This window comes from Miscanthus floridulus, chromosome 1, assembly GCF_019320115.1.
Source record: "Miscanthus floridulus cultivar M001 chromosome 1, ASM1932011v1, whole genome shotgun sequence".
NCBI lineage: Eukaryota > Viridiplantae > Streptophyta > Magnoliopsida > Poales > Poaceae > Miscanthus > Miscanthus floridulus.
The window spans coordinates 141,136,947-141,151,280 of NC_089580.1; positions in this window are offsets into that span (position 1 = coordinate 141,136,947).

Genomic DNA, 14,334 nt, shown 5'->3' on the forward strand with positions numbered 1-14,334 from the left:
GAGGTCGGACTCTAAGTGGGCACACTTAGTTTTACTGTGCAGAAATTTTCAATTATGGACTTGAGCTCCTTATACCCTTATGTCAAGCCGTGCTCGGAACACTCTGCTCGGTGATGTTGCACGCTGCTCGACAGCTGCTCACAACTGCTCGGCGGTTCGTTATGGTGGTCGAACCATGATTTGGACAGCTCGGTTTTGGTTCGCACCTGCTCGGAAAGGCTCAAGATGGCGTTGCACAACGGGTACAAGGCGCTCGGGGACTAGCTATAGGGGATACGACCTTGGATACCCACGACAGATCACATGGGCTACGCCTCCAGGGGTGGCCCAGCCTATGAGAAGAAGCTTTGCGGGGCACGATTCTGCTCGGCGCCTCCCGCAAGACAAGGAGAGGATATCCTAAAGGTGTTACGATATCTGTTAGGATACGTACGATTCCATGATTCTTGTAATCTGTTATTACTTTCCGGTTATCTCTCAGATCTTACCGACTTGTAACCCTACCCCCTGGACTATATAAGGTGGGCAGGGACCCCCTATGAAATCATGGCAAATCATACGATAGCTAATACAAACCAACAGACCATAGGAGTAAGGTATTATGTCATACTGACGGCCTGAACCTGTATAACTCGTGTGTCTCTGTTGCCTTCTTGTTCTTGATTACACGCTCCTCTGCCGATCAATCTACCTTCATGGGATACCCCTCGGAGGACTGCCAATGATATTCTGTCGACAAGTATGATGATGTTCGTTTGAGCCTTTGGATAAACATATATGTAAGATCTTTTATTAATAGTTTAATAATGAATAAATGTGTTGCTTATGCAAGTTTGTTAGTGGATGAGTGTAATTAAGTCATGATGTGGCCTTGCCCTAGTCTTGCTTAACTAGTGTATTGTGCTAGGTGTTACTTTCTTGATGAACACTTAATCAACTTGTAATCAAGTAATTAAAATGCTTTGTGAAGCGTAACCTTAGTTGTACCATGAAGGAAAGTTGTATTCAACTTTCTTAGAATAGTTTAAGCTCTGCTATACACTTGTGTGTCTTTCATCATGCATCATGGAATGTAGTCCATCATGTTAAGCAAAGCATCATTTATTACGTGTAGTGCTTACGAGAGTGAAAAGACTCGTGTTGATCAAGTTTTGGGGAAAGGTCCATCCACCAGAGGTGTTGGTGCCAAGTCTGACTCTTGGACCTTTCTATGGAACTAACCTTCTCTACAACACAGGCAAGCCCCAGTGTATTTAAAAATACTTATTATACTTAAGTCTTGTGAGATGTGCATTAAGTAATTAGGAGTTGGTTGAATACCACTACTGCATGATTACCTTAATATATAGGTATCCTTAGTTATACCCTACTAGTATGAATAGGTCGATATCTCCAATGCTTAGACTTCGGTAAAAGTATGTGGGGGGTATGACCTTGGATACCCACGACAGACTACATGGGCTGCACTCCCAGGGGCGGTCCAGCCCACAAGATGAAGGCCTATGGTGCACGACACTACTTGGCGTGCACCGCAAGACATCAAGGACGATATCCTGAAGATACTACAAGATTTGTTCAGATACATTTGATCCCATGATTCCTGTAACCTGTTATTACTTTCTGGTTATCTCCTAGATCTAACCGACTTGTAACCCTGCCCCCTAGACTATATAAGATGGGCAGGGACCACCTCAAAACACATGCAACATCATACAAAGCCAATACAATCCAATAGACCATAGGAGTAGGGTATTACATCACACTGATGGCCCAAACCTGTCTAACTCTTGTCTCTGTTGCCTTCTTGTTCTTGATTACACGCATCTCTGCCGATCAATCTACCTTTGTGGGATAACCTTCGAAGGACTACCGATGATATTCTATACAGTTGGTGCGCTAGGTTGGGATGTGCGTGTTGTTTCCATGTCAAACAAGATAGTACATTTTGCAGCCTCTTTGTCCTCCCCGTAGCTTGGCCAGATCTTCATGGTTAGATTGATCTCCTAGATCATCAGCGCTGACGGAGATGGAGAGATCATCGAGCTAGTGCAGATCGATTCTGCATCGACCACCCCAACACCTGCGACTATAGATCCAATCTCAGAACCGCCTTCGAGGTCATCTTCACCAACAATTGGCCGCCTGCTCCCCTACTATCTGAGGAAGTGGATCAACAATGATGATCTGATCACATCCATCGATCAGGTTGGCCGGAAGCTTGCTGATTGCCTCTCCATCATGGAATCGGCTCTGACCACTCTAGTTTAGCACTAACCACCCTTCAATTTTGATCTATCGGAGGCTGATCAGGAAACTCTAGAGGCTATAGCCCTACCCTTTGGGCTCACCAGCATCACCACCACCTATCAAGATGCCCTAAGGGGCAAATTCGCTGATCAGGTGAGTGACATCTATCCTCTTGCCGACCAGATCACCAACTAGCTCCCGCCGACTATCAACACGCTACAAATCAGCCGATGTCCCAAAGCATCCCTCCAAACCATCCTGGAGGAAAATCCAGACTCTGAGTCCCAGGGCTCTATGGAGACTGTCGCCAAAACCATAGCCATCCAACCTCCTTCCCACCCTTCCAAGGGGTAGGATTTTCAATGTCAGCCTCGACAGACCCCCATGGGATGAGGAAACTAACAAGGACCATGCCACTCATGTCAACAGTAATGCCAACCGTACGCAGCGCCGAGCAAATAAGGTCACCATCGTGCTAGCCAAGGCTGCTCGCAACGAACAGCTTAACTCGCAAGGGAGGCCACGCCCACTACAACGCAACCTTGATGATGAGTTTGTCTGGGTCGACGGCCATGACGTGTACAAGACCCCAAGCGCTAATTGGGCTGTGGCCGCTAATGAGCTCGCTCGGCTCATGCAAATGCTAGAAGTCACCAAGGTCGCCACAATGCTCAAAGCGATGCATTGCTAGGTCAACAAGATCCACCAGGATCAGAGACCCTCCTACTCGACAAGCTTGATTCACTGATCCATAGCACCAAGATCCAATCATCGCCCCAGCAGAAGCCGTTTTGCCGATCAACAACGTGATGATGGACAACCCCTCTAGGGGGAAGCTAGAGGGAACCGCATCGACTACCCTCGCCAACACGACCAAGAGGTCAAGCAAGATGTCCGAGCGCACATCAACAATCTCCGGCACGCACGACATCATATCGACGGGTGCCATTTCTCTCGCCATGAATAAGAAGTACATCGGTGTTAGGAGTACAAACAAGAGTTCGACAATCCAGACACAGCCCTCTAGCCACTTAGCGTCGGCAATTCTGCAGATCATGGTGGTGACAATCCTGAAGGGCCCTGAGCATTCACGAGGGCTCTCCAAACACTCTAGTGGCCCTGTGGTTTCAAAATCACTAGGGTCAAGCCCTACGAGGGGCGGATGAACCCCATGCAGTGGCTATGAGCTTACGCCACCACCGTGCGTGCCGCCGGGGGAGATACCAGTGTCATGGCAAACTATCTTCCCGTCATGCTCACACCAACTACAATGAACTGGCTCACGAGCCTCGCCCTGGATTCCACTTCAATGAGGATACGGGCACTCATTGCCCAACTCGCCATAGCGATGAGCACCCTAACGAACAACGCCACAATGACCGCCGCGACGACGACTACGGCCACCATCAGGACAGTGGCTGTGATCGGTCGGAAGGGTCCAAATCTTGTCAATATCGCCGCTGCTGACCAGACCACATCATCGCCATCATTGATGAACCTCGCCCAAGCACAACTATGATGAGCAGTACAAGAAGATCCTTGAAGGCCCGTGCCCCCTCCACAAAAATAGCAAGCACAAGATGAAGGACTACCTCGGCTTGGCTAAGGAGTTCTAAGCTAAAAAGCTAGACGATGACAATGACGACAGAGCTAGAGGCCGCCGACCACCTGGGGACAACAACAACGCCTTTCAGGATCATGACAAAGTGGTCACCACTATCTTCGCGGGCCTCGCCGTTGTTGAGAGCAAAAGAGATCGGAAGCTCATCGCCCACCGGGTGCTCGCCATCAACGCAGAAGACGCCATCACTAACCCCAGCTATCGCCCCTGGTCTGAGGTCCCCAGCACCTTTAGTAGGGCCGACCAGTGGGTGGACATCCCTTATACAGGGTGTTTCCCCCTTGTTCTTGACGCAACCATCAAGAAAGTGCTTTTTAGGAAAGTACTCGTCAATGGCGGAAGTGCTCTGAACCTCCTCTTCACCGGAGCCCTAAAGGAGCTAGGCCTTGGAACAGAAGACCTCACACCCTCTGACTCCTCCTTCTAGGGTGAGGTACCTGGCAGGGCATCCAAATCGCTTGGAGAGATCACCCTCCTAGTACAATTTGGCACGGCTAGCAACTACCGCGTTGAGCACATCAACTTCTACATCACCGACTTCAACACCGCCAACCATGCCATACTTGGTTAGCCAGCTCTGGTCAAGTTCATGGCCATACCGCATTACGCCTATCTGGTATTGAAGATGCCTTCACCCATAGGAGTGCTGGCCCTGCGGGCCAACCTCTCCATCACGTACGCCTACGAGACAGAGAGTCTTGCCCTCATCGAAGCCACTGGCCTCTCCATCTAGATGGCTAGCGTGGTCATCGATGCCAAGATGGTGCCTGCCGATGACCTAGAGATCCTAGCGCTGGAGCCTCCTCGTGCCTCTGCTAAGTCTAAGGAAATAAAGGAGGTCGGCCTCGGCCTCGACGACCCCTCCAAGACCATCAAGATTGGGGCTCACCTCGACCCCAAATAGGAAAGCACGCTCGTCTGCTTCCTACATGCCAACTCTGACGTGTTTGCTTGGAAACCTTCAGACATGCCGAGGGTACCACAGGAGAAGATCGAGCACTCCTTGAATGTCTCATCGACTACCAAACCGATCAAGCAGAAACTTCGACGATTCACGCCAGACAAGAAGGAGGCTATTAGGGTAGAAATAAAATGGCTCCTAGGTGCCAGATTTATTAAAGAAGTGCATCATCCTAAGTGGTTAGCAAACCCTATTCTTGTTCAAAAAAAAGATTGGAGAATGTGCATTGATTACACTGATCTCAACAAGCACTGCCCTAAATACCCCTTCGGTCTACCTTGGATAGACGAGGTTGTAGACTCCACCATCGGCTGCGAGCTCCTCTCCTTCCTCGACTGTTACTTCGGCTATCACCATAAATCCCTCAACAAGGATGACCAGATCAAAATGTCATTCATCACGCCATTCGGTGCATATTGCTATACCACCATGTCCTTTGGACTTAAGAATGTAGGGGCGACCTACCAAAGGGCCATCTAGATGTGCCTCGATCAACAGATAGGCCACAACATCGAAGCTTACATCGACTATGTAGTCATCAAGTCCAAGACCACCAACAATCTCATCGCTAACCTCGAAGAAACATTCACCAACCTAAAAAGATACAGATGGAAGCTGAACCCTTCAAAGTGCATCTTTGGAGTTCCATCCGGCATACTCTTAGGCTACATCATCAGCGCTCAGGGTATTGAACCCAACCCCGACAAGGTCTTTGCCATTACCGATATGAAACAGCCAGCCTGCGTAAAGGATATATAGAAGCTCATAGGGTGCATGGCTACTCTTAGCCGCTTTATATCATGCCTCGATGAGAAGGGACTATCGTTCTTTAAACTACTTAAGGCCTCCGAGCGCTTCTCCTAGTCAGAGGAGGCTGATATAGCTTTTGAGCAGCTCAAGTTGTTTCTAATGAAGCCTCCGATCATGACGGTGCCTCAACCAGACGAAACCCTATTGATCTACATCACCGCCACTTCTCGTGTCGTTAGCACAGCTATCATCGTCGAGTGCGAGGAAGCTGGACACGCCTATAAGGTACAATGTCCGGTCTACTTCATCAGTGAGGTTCTTAATGAGTCCAAGACTCGTTATCCTCAGGTCCAGAAGCTGCTATATGCCATTCTGGTCATGTCACGCAAGCTTCGCCATTACTTCGAGTACTACAAGATCGCTATGGTCACCAAGTTCCCTCTCGGGGACATCCTCCGCAACAAAGAGGCCAATGGCTACATCATAAAGTGGGATGTTGAGCTTGGCACTTACTCCATCGAATTTAGAAGTAGGTCTACCATTAAGTCACAGGCACTCGCTGACTTCGTCGCTGAGTGGACTGAGATCCAAGAGCCCATCCCCGCTGCTTGCCCTGAGTAAGAATGGCAACGTGGCGGGTTCGGATCGGGTGGAGTGTCTAGGCACCCAAAACCAAAACCCGAACCTAAAACCTAAAACCGCCCCAAACACCAGTTTGGGTGAAAAATCCATCCCCAAAACCAAAACCCACGGATCCCCAAAACCCGTTGGATAATCCAAAACCCATCGAGCGCTCATGGGGGCACTCCATGTCCATGACCCGAGAGAGAGAGACTGAGAGAGGGCAAGCCACCGTTGCTAAGTCAAGCGCCCGCTGTCATGCCACCACCAGGAGAGAGGGGGCAGATTCCTCGCTGCCGTAGGGTGAGAGGGCACGCCCGCCGCTGTAGCCACCATGTGTCGGTCCATCACTGCTAGTAGAGCCTGCTCATGCGCCTACCGCCATTGCAGCTCCTTGTCGCCGGTAGAGTCCGCCATGTGCTCATTGTCAGGGTCTACGCTCCGGATCCATCGTGGGGATGAGGGAGAGAGAGGAAGCCAGTGAGGTCATGGACTGGCGAGGCATCGAGGTCAGTGAGGATGCCCATTGGGGGCTTGGGGCGTCGGGTGGGTGCGGGCGTGCGGCCACCGTGCGGCCACCGTGCGGTGTGGGACTATGCCTGGGTGCGGGCGGATGAGGCCACAGCTCTGCCCTCTACTTCGCTGTGTCCTCACCTCTTGCCTCCCCCATAGGCCTTATGCATCGACGGGCCACCCCTATAGGGTGTGTGCGCATTGGGCCTAGCAGCGCCAGCGGTCGATGCCGGCAACTGCTCCGATTTGGATGGGGGTGAGGCCGAGGACTCAAGGTGGCCGCCCGCCATTGAGCACCATGAGCCTATCGGGGTGAGGGCATGAGGCGCTAGCTGCTGAGGCCACCATCGCCTACCGGCCTGCTAGGGTCTCGAGGACTCAGGGTTGGGGTGAGGCATTGAGCCGCTGCCGCCGTTGGGTGGGAGGGGAACGGGTGAGGGCTGAGGAAGTGAGGATTCTAGCATTATATACTAGGGTTTTTGTTGGGCCTCTAGTGGGCTGTTTGTTTCAGGGCCCCGATGGAACTCCATGGGTAAAAATAAACATCCGCCCCAAACCCACTGGATTTTGGATATCCGAACCCAAAAATCCGTGGGCAAAAACCTAGAACCAAAACCAAAACCTGCGGACCCGAAATCCGTGGATATCCACCCCGAACCCAACCCACTACCATCTTTAGCCCCAAGCATGGGTGATGTACTTCGACGGCACCCTCAACATCAACGGTGCCGGTGCTAACATTTTATTCATTACTCCAACTAAGGACAAGCTTCGATACGTCCTTCAGATTCATTTCCTAGCCTCCAACAATACCGCGGAATACGAAGCATGTCTCCATAGACTTTGTATAGCCATCGAGCTCGATGTTAAATGCCTCATGGTATATGAAGACTTTGCGCTGGTCATCAACCATCTCAACAAAGATTGGTCCTATTCCAGTGAGAAGATGGACGCATACTACACCGAGATCAGGAAACTCGAAGGGAAGTTCTACGGTATCAAGTACCACCACGTGGTATGGATCAAAATTAGTTCGTTGACCACCTATCTAAGATAAGCTCTTCTCGCGCCGTGATTCCACCTAGGGTCTTCGTTCAGGACCTCTTTACGCCGTCTATTAAGGAAGAGAAGGAAGTTCAAGACCCCCCTCGCCGAGCAGCTGGTACTTGCAGTACCTTCGCCGGTCATAGATTGGAGGGAATAGTTCATCAAGTACCTCACCAGTGTTGATGTACCTGTCGACAAGACTAAAATCGAACACCTCATTCGTTGCAGCAAGAATTACGAACTGGTGGACGGGAACTTGATGAGGAAAAGTGCCAAGGATGGGATACTGTAGAAATGCATCACCTAAGAAGAGGGAGTGAAACTACTTCTTCAAATTCACTCTAGTTCCTATGGCAATCATGTGGCCTCGAGAAGCCTGGTCAGCAAAGCTTTCCGAGCTGGTTTTTATTGGCCCATGGACATCACCAATGCAGAAGACCTCGTCCGATGTTGTGAAGGATGCTAATTTTTCACCAAGCAAATACACGTGCCGGCGTAGGAATTGTAGACCATCCTAGCTTCTTGGCCTTTTGCATGCTAGGGACTGGACATGATTGGACCTTTCAAGCCTACGTCAGGTGGTTTTTGGTACGTATACATCACTATCGACAAGTTCTCCAAGTGGATCGAATACAAACTGCTTGTTTCAGCCACTGCAACGAAGGCAGTCGAGCTCTTCGAAGATATCATCCATAGATTCAGTCTCCCAAATAGCATTATCATCGACCTCAGAACTACATTCACTGGGCACCATTTTTTAGACTTCTATGAAGACCGATGCATCTCCATCAAATATGTCTCTATTGCCCATCCTAGAGCCAATGGCCAGGTCAAACGGGCGAATGGCATGATCCTTGATGCTCTCAAAAAAAGGCTATACTAGAAAGAGGAAAAGCATCTAGGCAGATGGCTCAAAGAAATCCTAGCTATAGTCTAGGGACTGTGCACTCAAGCTAGTCGCAACACTGGTGTGTCTCTATATTTTTTGGTTTATGGCTCAAAGGCCATACTTCCCGCAGACATTGCCTTCCAAGCACCTAGGGTGGAACATTATCATGAAGAGAAAGCTATAGCTGTTCGGACAGAGGATGTTGACAGAGCTGAAGAGGAATGCCTGATCACTAGCATCCGCACAACCAAATAACTAGAAGGCTTGCGAAGATACTACAATCACAATATCAAAGGTCGTTCATTTGCGGTCGATGACCTCATTCTCCACTGAAAGCAGAAAACCAAAGGGATGCACAAGCTCTCCTCCCCCTAGGAAGGGCCTTACATGGTCAAAGAGGTTACTCGACTAGGGTCTTACCAGCTATGTGACATGGAAGGAGTCAATATCCCCAATTCGTGGCACATCGAGGACCTTATACGTTTCTAGCCTTAAAACGCTCTAGATATGTACTCTCCTGTTGACAGAATATCACCGACAGTCCTCCGAGGGGTATCCCACGAAGGTAGATTGATCGGCATAGAAGCGTGTGATCAAGAACAAGAAGGCAATAGAGATACACAAGTTAGACAGGTACAGGCAGTCAATATAACATAATACCCTACTCCTGTGGTCTGTTGGTTTCTATTAGCTATCATATGATATTGCGTGTGTTTGGTGGGGGGTCCCTACTCGCCTTATATAGTCCGGGGGTAGGGTTACAAGTCGGTTAGATCTGAGAGACAACCGAAAAGTAATAACAGATTACAGGAATCTTGGGATCATACGTATCCTAACAGATCTCATAATATCTTCAGGATATCTTCCCAGGTGTCTTGCGAGAGGCGCCGAGCAGAGTCGTGCCTCACAAGGCTTCATCTTATGGGTTGGGCCGCCCCTGGGGGCGTAGCCCATGTGGTCTACCATGGGTATCTGGGGTCATACCCCCATAGCCAGTCCCCGAGCACCTTGTACCCATTGTGCAACGCCGTTTGAGCTTGTCCAAGCAGGTGCGAACAAAGCCAAGCAGTCAAACTCATGGTCCAACCACCGTGATGAGTTGCCGAGCGGTTGAGAGCAGTTGTCGAGCAGTGTGAACCATAGCCGAGCAGCATGAAACGTAGCCAAGCAGCGTAACCCAAGTATGGCTTGCCATAAGGGTGTAAGAAGCTCAAGTTCAGAATCAAAAATTTCTTCATAGTGGACCAAGTGTGCCCACTTAGAGTCCGACCACGAGAAACAAGATAATCTTCTTTAGCTTCAAGAGGCGCGGAGTCTTCTAGAATAAAGCAAACACATTCACCGTGAGGTGAAGTGTGCCCACTTAGTCCTCGAGCCTGATAGTAGATGACGTAGTCATGTGGTGCTAGGGTCCAAAGTAGAAGAAAAATAGAAGACCAGTCAAGCAGGCAGCCAGTCCCCGGGCGTAGCCCCAAAATGAGAAAAAAGCACATTCACCGTGAGGTGAAGTGTGCCCACTTAGGCCCTGAGCCTGATAATAGATAATGTAGTCATGTGGTGCCAGGGTTAGAAACATCAGTCAACTTGGAGAAAAATAGAATTGTGGAGAAAACACCAGAGTAATGGTTGTACAGAAGTGATTACTGAGCCATAACGGTTGTCGGAGATGTCGGTGAATATTCGGTGAGCCGTAACAAATTACAGAGATAAATTAGTGATACGGGCTGGGGCCGCATGAAGGCCTAGGTAATGGCCCACCTTCAATTGTGGAGAATTCAAAGAAGCACGAATCACGGGAACGGTTTCCCAAAAACCCTCGAATGCGAAGAGGTGGGGGAAGTGATTTATAACTACGCCGCTGCACCCCGCGCTCATACCTTTTCCCCTTTGCCATTTCATCTTCCTCCTCAGCACTCGCATTTCTAGATTCACATCCACACCAAACCCTAATCAGATCTGAGAGATGGCGCAGAAGAAGGGAGCTACAAAACCAAAGAAGGCGGCCACAGGAGCTAGCCACGATGAGGAATGGGTGTCATCAAAGATGGGGAAGGTGGAGCACAATAGGATGGTGTCGGTGGGTGTTCTTCTAGACTACGTCACCACCAGATGGTGGCCAGCCAGCGGTGAGCCCTTCCTGATGCCTAACACTGATGAAGTTGTAGTGTTTGAGGATTATTTCTAGCGTGGGTTGGGGTTCCCTATTCATCCTTTCCTATGGGATCTGTTGGAGTTCTGGACGATTAGTCTATGCAATCTCCACCCAAACACCATATTACACATCTCAATCTTTATCCATTTCTATGAGACATATCTGGGGGTTCTGTCGCACTTCAACCTCTTCAAACACCTGTTCTGGTTGAAGAAGAAGGGCGGCGGTGGTTCTAAGGTGGTCGGCAGGGTATATCTACAACTCTAGGATGGGATGGCTAGCGAGTACATTAATGTACCGCTGAACACTTCTCTAAAAGGGTGGAACTCCAGGTGGTTCTACATGAAGCAGAGCCACCCTACAATCTGTTGTGACGTCCACCACACCCTGGAGAGCCAGAAGAGTTGGTCAGAGAAACCAAACAACGCTGACATGGAGCAGGTGAGGGAGCTCCTTGACTTGATCAAAGGCATGGAGATTAACGGTGAACTAGTGGCGGCAACCTTCATAGTGCACCACGTCTAGCCTTGCAAGGAGAGTGTCCACTTGGGCTTTGACTTCAAGGGTGATGGTGATGGGACCCGGGAGAGGCTGGAACGACTGACGAGGAAAGATGTGCTAGGGTGGGCCACAGAGCTATTCGCTCCCAACGCCTCATTCAGCATGTCAAGGCAAACGAAGGCCTTCAACTATTTAAATATGCCTCCTTAGGTAACCATCTCAATTGTTTTGCTCATGTTGCTTTGTATCCATGATTGTTGCCGAGCAGTGAACTGATTCACTTATGCAAAGATCCATTTGTAGGAAAGAGCGGTGTACTTCTTGGCCGTCCCGAGGAGCGATTGGCCGAAAGGTGTAGATTCCTAGCCACCACCACAGCCTGAGGAGGAAACCATCAGCATCTCATTGGAGAGTCCATCCCTAGTGTCGGAGAAAATCCAGGGGAAGAGGGCAGCGGTAGACGAGCCGGCCTGGAAGAAGAGGAAGATGGCGGCCACCGCTCCCTTCAAACCAGGCGACATCTCGCTTGGTGGCGACTAGACCACTTGAATGCGAAGGACCGCGGTGTTCGAGTGGTCGGATGACGATGAAATTCTAGTGGCTCCTCCACCGAGCACTAAAACACCTCCACGTAGCACGCGCGCAGAGGAATAAGCGAAGAGAAGCGAAGAAGTCCCCGAGCAGTGGGTGAGGGGAGTCCTCATGCAGCAGGCAATGGTAGCCCCCGAGCAGCAGGCGATGGGAGTCCCCGAGCAGCAGGCGGAGGAAGTCCTAGAATGGTAGGTGGAGCAAAAGCCGACAATGGAGGAGGCGGGACCTCCACCCCAGAGCACGAGAGTTGACCCCATGACCGCGCCTAGGGCTCAAGTTCGAAGCGCCAGTTCAAGAAATTGTATCGGCAGACCAAACTGTAAGTATCCTTGCCTTGGAGTTACTTTCTTGTTGTTTCTTAGTTTTTTTGGCGACTGACGAGATGGTCTGATGTAGTGCAAAGCGTGCGGAGAATCTGACCCCACCAGTCCAAACTATCGAACAGCCAAGGGCTAATCCTAGGGTGGAGGCAACACTGGTGGCTCCCGTACCGGAGTCCTTGAGTGCTCGGCAGCCAGAGGAGGAGTCAACCGCCGCTACCGGCGGATGTGGCGATGACAAACGGGTGGCATTGACAACGGACGGGTCGGTGGCAGTGCCTAAGGCAACGGTGGGAATCGTCGGGTCTTTGGGAGCAGAGGCTGGAGTTATCGGCGATGCACCGGTGTCTGGGGTAGCAAAGCCGATGGCGCTCGAGGAGCAAACGGTGCCCCCTGAGGCGTCATAGGGCATGGTCGGACTTGCTGTCTGGCCACGTAGCCCCCCGCTGGTGCCTCGAGCTATGGCGGAAGAAGACAAGGTGGAAGAGATCGAGCATGCTGAACCTCGACCCCAATCTATCCAAATCCTTCATAAGCGCGGTGATGAGGTGGTGGTTATCGAGGAGGAAGACACCACTAGGGAGATGAGGAGATTGAAGACCGCCCTTGCCGGAGTAGTGAAACAAATCGAGGTCAGTATTGCATCTAGAATGCTCGTCTATGATGTTGGAGATCGGAGTTCGTCGTTATCATTGTTCATTTGTAGGGAATAACTCGGACTACCGAGCAGCGGCACCAGCTGATAAAGAGGATGGAGCCCCTCATCGAGGAGAACAAAAAAACTTAGAGAGGCAATGAACCTAATGGAGAGAAACATCCAGAGGGCCCGACGCAAGTGAGACCTTGCTGAGTCCAACACGCGGGACCTAGATACCAGAGGGGGTCCTATCCGAACAGCTAGTGGCTGCGTCCGAGTAGCTGTGGTGCAAGTCTAAAGAGCTGGCCAGCGCCTCCATGCAACTGGAATAGAAATCCAAGTAGCTCAGAAGTGTATCCAAATAGAAAACAGGTATGGTATATCGGTGAATGTGCTTTGTATTGCTGAATAGCCATATTTTTTGTGATGACTGTTGTGCTTGTATAGCAAGACGCGAAGCTCGGCCAGCTGCACTAGGTCCTCGAACAACTCTGAGAGAAGGCGAAGGAGATAGGGTGAGCAGGCAAACTGACCGAGGAACTGAACGGTTAGTACTTCCTAGTCAGAGTTACTGCTGAAGTAGTTTCCTTGCTTGATGGAACCATGTAATGCTTGCAGACTATCGTCGAAGGGTCAAGGCATAGTTCGATGTGCTGGAGCAGGACTCCTAGACCCAGAGGGACAAGTTTGACATCATAGTTGCCAGAGTCAAACCAGTGCTCGACTGCATCGACCTAGAGGTGGCTCCTCAGGCCGACGGTAGGCTGCCATGCCTAGACATCATCATCAAAAGGTGCAAGATGGCATGGGAGAGCTTCAACCGCGACGCTGTTGTCACCGGCATTACTCATGCCCTTGCGGTGGTTTGGTCCCACTATCAATCCGTTGACCTTCAAGTGATAGGGGCTAGATTCGCTGAAAGGATGGGCGAGGCAGAGACACAGCAGCTAGAGGATGAGGTGGAGGAAGCGGCAAAAAAGCTGGCCGGCGACATCGACCTGTTTGGTGAGACAGACGGCGATGGCGAAGCTCAGTGATCTGCTCGGAGATTATCATCTGTAATGTCTAGACAGTATAGTTAGAATGCACAAAAGCACACAAAACATTTATGTTTGTGTATAAATGTTATAAGGAGCATGTTTATGCAGCTTGACTGCATTTGCGGTGAAAATCATTATAGTAATAGCCCTAATGCAATTATACATAGTATAAGTAGCATTCGAGCAGTTAGTTCGCTAATGAACTCTTTGGCCTTAGCTATCCCATAGTTCATAACATCGAGCGTGGAGCCCGTGGACGTGTAGGGGGAACATGCGTCACCAAGGAACCACAGCCGACCACCCATAACGCAGAGCGCGGAGCCCGTAGCACGTGTAGGGAGAGATCGGAGACTGGGTCTTCTCCATAGAGCGTAGAACAGAACATATGCTGCTCGGTGGTTGGAGAAATAACTTAGAGATAAACGTAGTATAAGTGGCGTCCGA